The sequence below is a fragment of the Oncorhynchus mykiss genome, unplaced genomic scaffold (assembly GCF_013265735.2).
Source record: "Oncorhynchus mykiss isolate Arlee unplaced genomic scaffold, USDA_OmykA_1.1 un_scaffold_474, whole genome shotgun sequence".
Taxonomy (NCBI): domain Eukaryota; kingdom Metazoa; phylum Chordata; class Actinopteri; order Salmoniformes; family Salmonidae; genus Oncorhynchus; species Oncorhynchus mykiss.
Window position 1 is genome coordinate 77,501 of NW_023493921.1, and position 11,792 is coordinate 89,292.

Below are 11,792 nucleotides of genomic sequence, written 5' to 3' on the forward strand. Positions count from 1 at the left end.
TCGACCCGCCACTGAGTGTGTAATCCAAAACAGGCCAAATATCGATGAAGCCCTGAACCTCACAGGGCTTCTGTGCGCCCCACCATCGGGGGTCAAATTCAACAAAAACGTGATAAATCAAAAAGTACACATCCGATCTTGATGGGGTTTTTTTTGCACGAAAGTGCATAAATAGACGAGCATTTACATTCAATTAAAAACGTTTTTGTATAAAACATTTTAATAGGAAATCGTGTTTCAAGTTTTGGGAAAAAAGTGAATGTCACAGGATGCATAGGTTCCTGTGGATGCGAATTTTTTTTTACATTATGTAATTGTTGCCCATCACGAGAGAGGGTATGAGACGAAATTTGGGACCTCTAGCCCTTCGGGAAGTATTTTTAATCATTTTTTGAAAATTACAGAAATTGGTCGAAAAAATGACAGAGTCCCACTTTTCACAGCCGTGCACCTGGTGATTGAAAACGTGCATCTGGTAACCCAAAAATGCGGTTCTCAATGCGCTTGCCGGTGTTACAGATATACATGTCCGATAATGATGCACCCTACTACGGACCTTTTTCAATGGGGGTCGGCCTGAATTATTTATGGAAGGTATGATTACTTTTTTTTTCTCCGTGCAACTGGTGATTGAAAACGTGCACCTGGTCACCCAAAACACGGTTCTCTATGCGGTTAGCGGTGTTCCCGAGATTCATGTCCGATAATGATGCACCCTACTACGGACCTTTTCAATGGGGGCCGGTCCGAATTATTTATGGAAGGTATGATTTTTTTTTTCTCTCTCCGTGCAACTGGTGATTGAAAACGTGCATCTGGTAACCCAAAACACGGTTCTCTATGCGGTTAGCGGTGTTCCCGAGATTCATGTCCGATAATGATGCACCCTACTACGGACCTTTTCAATGGGGGCCGGTCCGAATTATTTATGGAAGGTATGATTTTTTTTTTTTTCAACACTTTTCCCCTCTTTTCTCTCTCTGCCGGGGCCGGCCCTGGGTGCTTTATGGACGGTTTAAAACATGACTATGGATGCAAATGCTCATTTTCCTCCGTGCACCTGGTGATTGAAAACGTGCATCTGGTAACCCAAAAATTATAAAAGGGTTTTAAATACTTTTACCCGTCATTCTATTGATATAGCCCGCTAGGGGAGTGCCCCACTACGGCCCTCTCTCTGTCAGGGCCGTCCTTGGGTGCTTTTTACACACTTTAAGAAATCACGATGGATGCAGATTGCTATTAATCCTCCGTGCAACTGGTGATTGAAAACGTGCATCTGGTAACCCAAAATTTCAAATATGGTTCAAAATGAATTTAAAGGCACCCCTCTCATTGTTGCCCGCTATGGGAGCACCCCACTAAGGCCCTGTCTCGGTCGGGCCCGTCCTGAGTGCTTTATAGACACTTTAAGAAATCGCGATGGATGCAGATTGCTATTAATCCTCCGTGCAACTGGTGATTGAAAATGTGCAACTGGTGATTGAAAACGTGCACCTGGTCACCCAAAACACGGTTCTCTATGCGGTTAGCGGTGTTCCATCTATTCATGTCCGCTTATGGCGCACCCTACTACGGACCTTTAGCAATGGGGGCCGGCCCGAATTATTTATGGAAGGTCTGATGATGATTTTTTTTTTTTTTCACCATCTCTTTCTCTCTCTGCCGGGGCCGGCCAAGAGTGCTTTATGGACGGTTTAAAACATGACTATGGATGCAAATGCTCATTTTCCTCCGTGCACCTGGTGATTGAAAACGTGCATCTGGTAACCCAAAAATTATAAAAGGGTTTTAAATACTTTTACCCGTCATTCTATTGATATAGCCCGCTAGGGGAGTGCCCCACTACGGCCCTCTCTCTGTCAGGGCCGTCCTTGGGTGCTTTTTACACACTTTAAGAAATCACGATGGATGCAGATTGCTATTAATCCTCCGTGCAACTGGTGATTGAAAACGTGCATCTGGTAACCCAAAATTTCAAATATGGTTCAAAATGAATTTAAAGGCACCCCTCTCATTGTTGCCCGCTATGGGAGCACCCCACTAAGGCCCTGTCTCGGTCGGGCCCGTCCTGAGTGCTTTATAGACACTTTAAGAAATCGCGATGGATGCAGATTGCTATTAATCCTCCGTGCAACTGGTGATTGAAAATGTGCAACTGGTGATTGAAAACGTGCACCTGGTCACCCAAAACACGGTTCTCTATGCGGTTAGCGGTGTTCCATCTATTCATGTCCGCTTATGGCGCACCCTACTACGGACCTTTAGCAATGGGGGCCGGCCCGAATTATTTATGGAAGGTCTGATGATGATTTTTTTTTTTTTCACCATCTCTTTCTCTCTCTGCCGGGGCCGGCCAAGAGTGCTTTATGGACGGTTTAAAACATGACTATGGATGCAAATGCTCATTTTCCTCCGTGCACCTGGTGATTGAAAACGTGCATCTGGTAACCCAAAAATTATAAAAGGGTTTTAAATACTTTTACCCGTCATTCTATTGATATAGCCCGCTAGGGGAGTGCCCCACTACGGCCCTCTCTCTGTCAGGGCCGTCCTTGGGTGCTTTTTACACACTTTAAGAAATCACGATGGATGCAGATTGCTATTAATCCTCCGTGCAACTGGTGATTGAAAACGTGCATCTGGTAACCCAAAATTTCAAATATGGTTCAAAATGAATTTAAAGGCACCCCTCTCATTGTTGCCCGCTATGGGAGCACCCCACTAAGGCCCTGTCTCGGTCGGGCCCGTCCTGAGTGCTTTATAGACACTTTAAGAAATCGCGATGGATGCAGATTGCTATTAATCCTCCGTGCAACTGGTGATTGAAAATGTGCAACTGGTGATTGAAAACGTGCACCTGGTCACCCAAAACACGGTTCTCTATGCGGTTAGCGGTGTTCCATCTATTCATGTCCGCTTATGGCGCACCCTACTACGGACCTTTAGCAATGGGGGCCGGCCCGAATTATTTATGGAAGGTCTGATGATGATTTTTTTTTTTTTCACCATCTCTTTCTCTCTCTGCCGGGGCCGGCCAAGAGTGCTTTATGGACGGTTTAAAACATGACTATGGATGCAAATGCTCATTTTCCTCCGTGCACCTGGTGATTGAAAACGTGCATCTGGTAACCCAAAAATTATAAAAGGGTTTTAAATACTTTTACCCGTCATTCTATTGATATAGCCCGCTAGGGGAGTGCCCCACTACGGCCCTCTCTCTGTCAGGGCCGTCCTTGGGTGCTTTTTACACACTTTAAGAAATCACGATGGATGCAGATTGCTATTAATCCTCCGTGCAACTGGTGATTGAAAACGTGCATCTGGTAACCCAAAATTTCAAATATGGTTCAAAATGAATTTAAAGGCACCCCTCTCATTGTTGCCCGCTATGGGAGCACCCCACTAAGGCCCTGTCTCGGTCGGGCCCGTCCTGAGTGCTTTATAGACACTTTAAGAAATCGCGATGGATGCAGATTGCTATTAATCCTCCGTGCAACTGGTGATTGAAAATGTGCAACTGGTGATTGAAAACGTGCACCTGGTCACCCAAAACACGGTTCTCTATGCGGTTAGCGGTGTTCCATCTATTCATGTCCGCTTATGGCGCACCCTACTACGGACCTTTAGCAATGGGGGCCGGCCCGAATTATTTATGGAAGGTCTGATGATGATTTTTTTTTTTTTTCACCATCTCTTTCTCTCTCTGCCGGGGCCGGCCAAGAGTGCTTTATGGACGGTTTAAAACATGACTATGGATGCAAATGCTCATTTTCCTCCGTGCACCTGGTGATTGAAAACGTGCATCTGGTAACCCAAAAATTATAAAAGGGTTTTAAATACTTTTACCCGTCATTCTATTGATATAGCCCGCTAGGGGAGTGCCCCACTACGGCCCTCTCTCTGTCAGGGCCGTCCTTGGGTGCTTTTTACACACTTTAAGAAATCACGATGGATGCAGATTGCTATTAATCCTCCGTGCAACTGGTGATTGAAAACGTGCATCTGGTAACCCAAAATTTCAAATATGGTTCAAAATGAATTTAAAGGCACCCCTCTCATTGTTGCCCGCTATGGGAGCACCCCACTAAGGCCCTGTCTCGGTCGGGCCCGTCCTGAGTGCTTTATAGACACTTTAAGAAATCGCGATGGATGCAGATTGCTATTAATCCTCCGTGCAACTGGTGATTGAAAATGTGCAACTGGTGATTGAAAACGTGCACCTGGTCACCCAAAACACGGTTCTCTATGCGGTTAGCGGTGTTCCATCTATTCATGTCCGCTTATGGCGCACCCTACTACGGACCTTTAGCAATGGGGGCCGGCCCGAATTATTTATGGAAGGTCTGATGATGATTTTTTTTTTTTTTCACCATCTCTTTCTCTCTCTGCCGGGGCCGGCCAAGAGTGCTTTATGGACGGTTTAAAACATGACTATGGATGCAAATGCTCATTTTCCTCCGTGCACCTGGTGATTGAAAACGTGCATCTGGTAACCCAAAAATTATAAAAGGGTTTTAAATACTTTTACCCGTCATTCTATTGATATAGCCCGCTAGGGGAGTGCCCCACTACGGCCCTCTCTCTGTCAGGGCCGTCCTTGGGTGCTTTTTACACACTTTAAGAAATCACGATGGATGCAGATTGCTATTAATCCTCCGTGCAACTGGTGATTGAAAACGTGCATCTGGTAACCCAAAATTTCAAATATGGTTCAAAATGAATTTAAAGGCACCCCTCTCATTGTTGCCCGCTATGGGAGCACCCCACTAAGGCCCTGTCTCGGTCGGGCCCGTCCTGAGTGCTTTATAGACACTTTAAGAAATCGCGATGGATGCAGATTGCTATTAATCCTCCGTGCAACTGGTGATTGAAAATGTGCAACTGGTGATTGAAAACGTGCACCTGGTCACCCAAAACACGGTTCTCTATGCGGTTAGCGGTGTTCCATCTATTTCATGTCCGCTTATGGCGCACCCTACTACGGACCTTTAGCAATGGGGGCCGGCCCGAATTATTTATGGAAGGTCTGATGATGATTTTTTTTTTTTTTTCACCATCTCTTTCTCTCTCTGCCGGGGCCGGCCAAGAGTGCTTTATGGACGGTTTAAAACATGACTATGGATGCAAATGCTCATTTTCCTCCGTGCACCTGGTGATTGAAAACGTGCATCTGGTAACCCAAAAATTATAAAAGGGTTTTAAATACTTTTACCCGTCATTCTATTGATATAGCCCGCTAGGGGAGTGCCCCACTACGGCCCTCTCTCTGTCAGGGCCGTCCTTGGGTGCTTTTTACACACTTTAAGAAATCACGATGGATGCAGATTGCTATTAATCCTCCGTGCAACTGGTGATTGAAAACGTGCATCTGGTAACCCAAAATTTCAAATATGGTTCAAAATGAATTTAAAGGCACCCCTCTCATTGTTGCCCGCTATGGGAGCACCCCACTAAGGCCCTGTCTCGGTCGGGCCCGTCCTGAGTGCTTTATAGACACTTTAAGAAATCGCGATGGATGCAGATTGCTATTAATCCTCCGTGCAACTGGTGATTGAAAATGTGCAACTGGTGATTGAAAACGTGCACCTGGTCACCCAAAACACGGTTCTCTATGCGGTTAGCGGTGTTCCATCTATTCATGTCCGCTTATGGCGCACCCTACTACGGACCTTTAGCAATGGGGGCCGGCCCGAATTATTTATGGAAGGTCTGATGATGATTTTTTTTTTTTTTCACCATCTCTTTCTCTCTCTGCCGGGGCCGGCCAAGAGTGCTTTATGGACGGTTTAAAACATGACTATGGATGCAAATGCTCATTTTCCTCCGTGCACCTGGTGATTGAAAACGTGCATCTGGTAACCCAAAAATTATAAAAGGGTTTTAAATACTTTTACCCGTCATTCTATTGATATAGCCCGCTAGGGGAGTGCCCCACTACGGCCCTCTCTCTGTCAGGGCCGTCCTTGGGTGCTTTTTACACACTTTAAGAAATCACGATGGATGCAGATTGCTATTAATCCTCCGTGCAACTGGTGATTGAAAACGTGCATCTGGTAACCCAAAATTTCAAATATGGTTCAAAATGAATTTAAAGGCACCCCTCTCATTGTTGCCCGCTATGGGAGCACCCCACTAAGGCCCTGTCTCGGTCGGGCCCGTCCTGAGTGCTTTATAGACACTTTAAGAAATCGCGATGGATGCAGATTGCTATTAATCCTCCGTGCAACTGGTGATTGAAAATGTGCAACTGGTGATTGAAAACGTGCACCTGGTCACCCAAAACACGGTTCTCTATGCGGTTAGCGGTGTTCCATCTATTCATGTCCGCTTATGGCGCACCCTACTACGGACCTTTAGCAATGGGGGCCGGCCCGAATTATTTATGGAAGGTCTGATGATGATTTTTTTTTTTTTTTCACCATCTCTTTCTCTCTCTGCCGGGGCCGGCCAAGAGTGCTTTATGGACGGTTTAAAACATGACTATGGATGCAAATGCTCATTTTCCTCCGTGCACCTGGTGATTGAAAACGTGCATCTGGTAACCCAAAAATTATAAAAGGGTTTTAAATACTTTTACCCGTCATTCTATTGATATAGCCCGCTAGGGGAGTGCCCCACTACGGCCCTCTCTCTGTCAGGGCCGTCCTTGGGTGCTTTTTACACACTTTAAGAAATCACGATGGATGCAGATTGCTATTAATCCTCCGTGCAACTGGTGATTGAAAACGTGCATCTGGTAACCCAAAATTTCAAATATGGTTCAAAATGAATTTAAAGGCACCCCTCTCATTGTTGCCCGCTATGGGAGCACCCCACTAAGGCCCTGTCTCGGTCGGGCCCGTCCTGAGTGCTTTATAGACACTTTAAGAAATCGCGATGGATGCAGATTGCTATTAATCCTCCGTGCAACTGGTGATTGAAAATGTGCAACTGGTGATTGAAAACGTGCACCTGGTCACCCAAAACACGGTTCTCTATGCGGTTAGCGGTGTTCCATCTATTCATGTCCGCTTATGGCGCACCCTACTACGGACCTTTAGCAATGGGGGCCGGCCCGAATTATTTATGGAAGGTCTGATGATGATTTTTTTTTTTTTTCACCATCTCTTTCTCTCTCTGCCGGGGCCGGCCAAGAGTGCTTTATGGACGGTTTAAAACATGACTATGGATGCAAATGCTCATTTTCCTCCGTGCACCTGGTGATTGAAAACGTGCATCTGGTAACCCAAAAATTATAAAAGGGTTTTAAATACTTTTACCCGTCATTCTATTGATATAGCCCGCTAGGGGAGTGCCCCACTACGGCCCTCTCTCTGTCAGGGCCGTCCTTGGGTGCTTTTTACACACTTTAAGAAATCACGATGGATGCAGATTGCTATTAATCCTCCGTGCAACTGGTGATTGAAAACGTGCATCTGGTAACCCAAAATTTCAAATATGGTTCAAAATGAATTTAAAGGCACCCCTCTCATTGTTGCCCGCTATGGGAGCACCCCACTAAGGCCCTGTCTCGGTCGGGCCCGTCCTGAGTGCTTTATAGACACTTTAAGAAATCGCGATGGATGCAGATTGCTATTAATCCTCCGTGCAACTGGTGATTGAAAATGTGCAACTGGTGATTGAAAACGTGCACCTGGTCACCCAAAACACGGTTCTCTATGCGGTTAGCGGTGTTCCATCTATTCATGTCCGCTTATGGCGCACCCTACTACGGACCTTTAGCAATGGGGGCCGGCCCGAATTATTTATGGAAGGTCTGATGATGATTTTTTTTTTTTTTCACCATCTCTTTCTCTCTCTGCCGGGGCCGGCCAAGAGTGCTTTATGGACGGTTTAAAACATGACTATGGATGCAAATGCTCATTTTCCTCCGTGCACCTGGTGATTGAAAACGTGCATCTGGTAACCCAAAAATTATAAAAGGGTTTTAAATACTTTTACCCGTCATTCTATTGATATAGCCCGCTAGGGGAGTGCCCCACTACGGCCCTCTCTCTGTCAGGGCCGTCCTTGGGTGCTTTTTACACACTTTAAGAAATCACGATGGATGCAGATTGCTATTAATCCTCCGTGCAACTGGTGATTGAAAACGTGCATCTGGTAACCCAAAATTTCAAATATGGTTCAAAATGAATTTAAAGGCACCCCTCTCATTGTTGCCCGCTATGGGAGCACCCCACTAAGGCCCTGTCTCGGTCGGGCCCGTCCTGAGTGCTTTATAGACACTTTAAGAAATCGCGATGGATGCAGATTGCTATTAATCCTCCGTGCAACTGGTGATTGAAAATGTGCAACTGGTGATTGAAAACGTGCACCTGGTCACCCAAAACACGGTTCTCTATGCGGTTAGCGGTGTTCCATCTATTCATGTCCGCTTATGGCGCACCCTACTACGGACCTTTAGCAATGGGGGCCGGCCCGAATTATTTATGGAAGGTCTGATGATGATTTTTTTTTTTTTTTCACCATCTCTTTCTCTCTCTGCCGGGGCCGGCCAAGAGTGCTTTATGGACGGTTTAAAACATGACTATGGATGCAAATGCTCATTTTCCTCCGTGCACCTGGTGATTGAAAACGTGCATCTGGTAACCCAAAAATTATAAAAGGGTTTTAAATACTTTTACCCGTCATTCTATTGATATAGCCCGCTAGGGGAGTGCCCCACTACGGCCCTCTCTCTGTCAGGGCCGTCCTTGGGTGCTTTTTACACACTTTAAGAAATCACGATGGATGCAGATTGCTATTAATCCTCCGTGCAACTGGTGATTGAAAACGTGCATCTGGTAACCCAAAATTTCAAATATGGTTCAAAATGAATTTAAAGGCACCCCTCTCATTGTTGCCCGCTATGGGAGCACCCCACTAAGGCCCTGTCTCGGTCGGGCCCGTCCTGAGTGCTTTATAGACACTTTAAGAAATCGCGATGGATGCAGATTGCTATTAATCCTCCGTGCAACTGGTGATTGAAAATGTGCAACTGGTGATTGAAAACGTGCACCTGGTCACCCAAAACACGGTTCTCTATGCGGTTAGCGGTGTTCCATCTATTCATGTCCGCTTATGGCGCACCCTACTACGGACCTTTAGCAATGGGGGCCGGCCCGAATTATTTATGGAAGGTCTGATGATGATTTTTTTTTTTTTTTCACCATCTCTTTCTCTCTCTGCCGGGGCCGGCCAAGAGTGCTTTATGGACGGTTTAAAACATGACTATGGATGCAAATGCTCATTTTCCTCCGTGCACCTGGTGATTGAAAACGTGCATCTGGTAACCCAAAAATTATAAAAGGGTTTTAAATACTTTTACCCGTCATTCTATTGATATAGCCCGCTAGGGGAGTGCCCCACTACGGCCCTCTCTCTGTCAGGGCCGTCCTTGGGTGCTTTTTACACACTTTAAGAAATCACGATGGATGCAGATTGCTATTAATCCTCCGTGCAACTGGTGATTGAAAACGTGCATCTGGTAACCCAAAATTTCAAATATGGTTCAAAATGAATTTAAAGGCACCCCTCTCATTGTTGCCCGCTATGGGAGCACCCCACTAAGGCCCTGTCTCGGTCGGGCCCGTCCTGAGTGCTTTATAGACACTTTAAGAAATCGCGATGGATGCAGATTGCTATTAATCCTCCGTGCAACTGGTGATTGAAAATGTGCAACTGGTGATTGAAAACGTGCACCTGGTCACCCAAAACACGGTTCTCTATGCGGTTAGCGGTGTTCCATCTATTCATGTCCGCTTATGGCGCACCCTACTACGGACCTTTAGCAATGGGGGCCGGCCCGAATTATTTATGGAAGGTCTGATGATGATTTTTTTTTTTTTTTCACCATCTCTTTCTCTCTCTGCCGGGGCCGGCCAAGAGTGCTTTATGGACGGTTTAAAACATGACTATGGATGCAAATGCTCATTTTCCTCCGTGCACCTGGTGATTGAAAACGTGCATCTGGTAACCCAAAAATTATAAAAGGGTTTTAAATACTTTTACCCGTCATTCTATTGATATAGCCCGCTAGGGGAGTGCCCCACTACGGCCCTCTCTCTGTCAGGGCCGTCCTTGGGTGCTTTTTACACACTTTAAGAAATCACGATGGATGCAGATTGCTATTAATCCTCCGTGCAACTGGTGATTGAAAACGTGCATCTGGTAACCCAAAATTTCAAATATGGTTCAAAATGAATTTAAAGGCACCCCTCTCATTGTTGCCCGCTATGGGAGCACCCCACTAAGGCCCTGTCTCGGTCGGGCCCGTCCTGAGTGCTTTATAGACACTTTAAGAAATCGCGATGGATGCAGATTGCTATTAATCCTCCGTGCAACTGGTGATTGAAAATGTGCAACTGGTGATTGAAAACGTGCACCTGGTCACCCAAAACACGGTTCTCTATGCGGTTAGCGGTGTTCCATCTATTCATGTCCGCTTATGGCGCACCCTACTACGGACCTTTAGCAATGGGGGCCGGCCCGAATTATTTATGGAAGGTCTGATGATGATTTTTTTTTTTTTTTCACCATCTCTTTCTCTCTCTGCCGGGGCCGGCCAAGAGTGCTTTATGGACGGTTTAAAACATGACTATGGATGCAAATGCTCATTTTCCTCCGTGCACCTGGTGATTGAAAACGTGCATCTGGTAACCCAAAAATTATAAAAGGGTTTTAAATACTTTTACCCGTCATTCTATTGATATAGCCCGCTAGGGGAGTGCCCCACTACGGCCCTCTCTCTGTCAGGGCCGTCCTTGGGTGCTTTTTACACACTTTAAGAAATCACGATGGATGCAGATTGCTATTAATCCTCCGTGCAACTGGTGATTGAAAACGTGCATCTGGTAACCCAAAATTTCAAATATGGTTCAAAATGAATTTAAAGGCACCCCTCTCATTGTTGCCCGCTATGGGAGCACCCCACTAAGGCCCTGTCTCGGTCGGGCCCGTCCTGAGTGCTTTATAGACACTTTAAGAAATCGCGATGGATGCAGATTGCTATTAATCCTCCGTGCAACTGGTGATTGAAAATGTGCAACTGGTGATTGAAAACGTGCACCTGGTCACCCAAAACACGGTTCTCTATGCGGTTAGCGGTGTTCCATCTATTCATGTCCGCTTATGGCGCACCCTACTACGGACCTTTAGCAATGGGGGCCGGCCCGAATTATTTATGGAAGGTCTGATGATGATTTTTTTTTTTTTTTCACCATCTCTTTCTCTCTCTGCCGGGGCCGGCCAAGAGTGCTTTATGGACGGTTTAAAACATGACTATGGATGCAAATGCTCATTTTCCTCCGTGCACCTGGTGATTGAAAACGTGCATCTGGTAACCCAAAAATTATAAAAGGGTTTTAAATACTTTTACCCGTCATTCTATTGATATAGCCCGCTAGGGGAGTGCCCCACTACGGCCCTCTCTCTGTCAGGGCCGTCCTTGGGTGCTTTTTACACACTTTAAGAAATCACGATGGATGCAGATTGCTATTAATCCTCCGTGCAACTGGTGATTGAAAACGTGCATCTGGTAACCCAAAATTTCAAATATGGTTCAAAATGAATTTAAAGGCACCCCTCTCATTGTTGCCCGCTATGGGAGCACCCCACTAAGGCCCTGTCTCGGTCGGGCCCGTCCTGAGTGCTTTATAGACACTTTAAGAAATCGCGATGGATGCAGATTGCTATTAATCCTCCGTGCAACTGGTGATTGAAAATGTGCAACTGGTGATTGAAAACGTGCACCTGGTCACCCAAAACACGGTTCTCTATGCGGTTAGCGGTGTTCCATCTATTCATGTCGC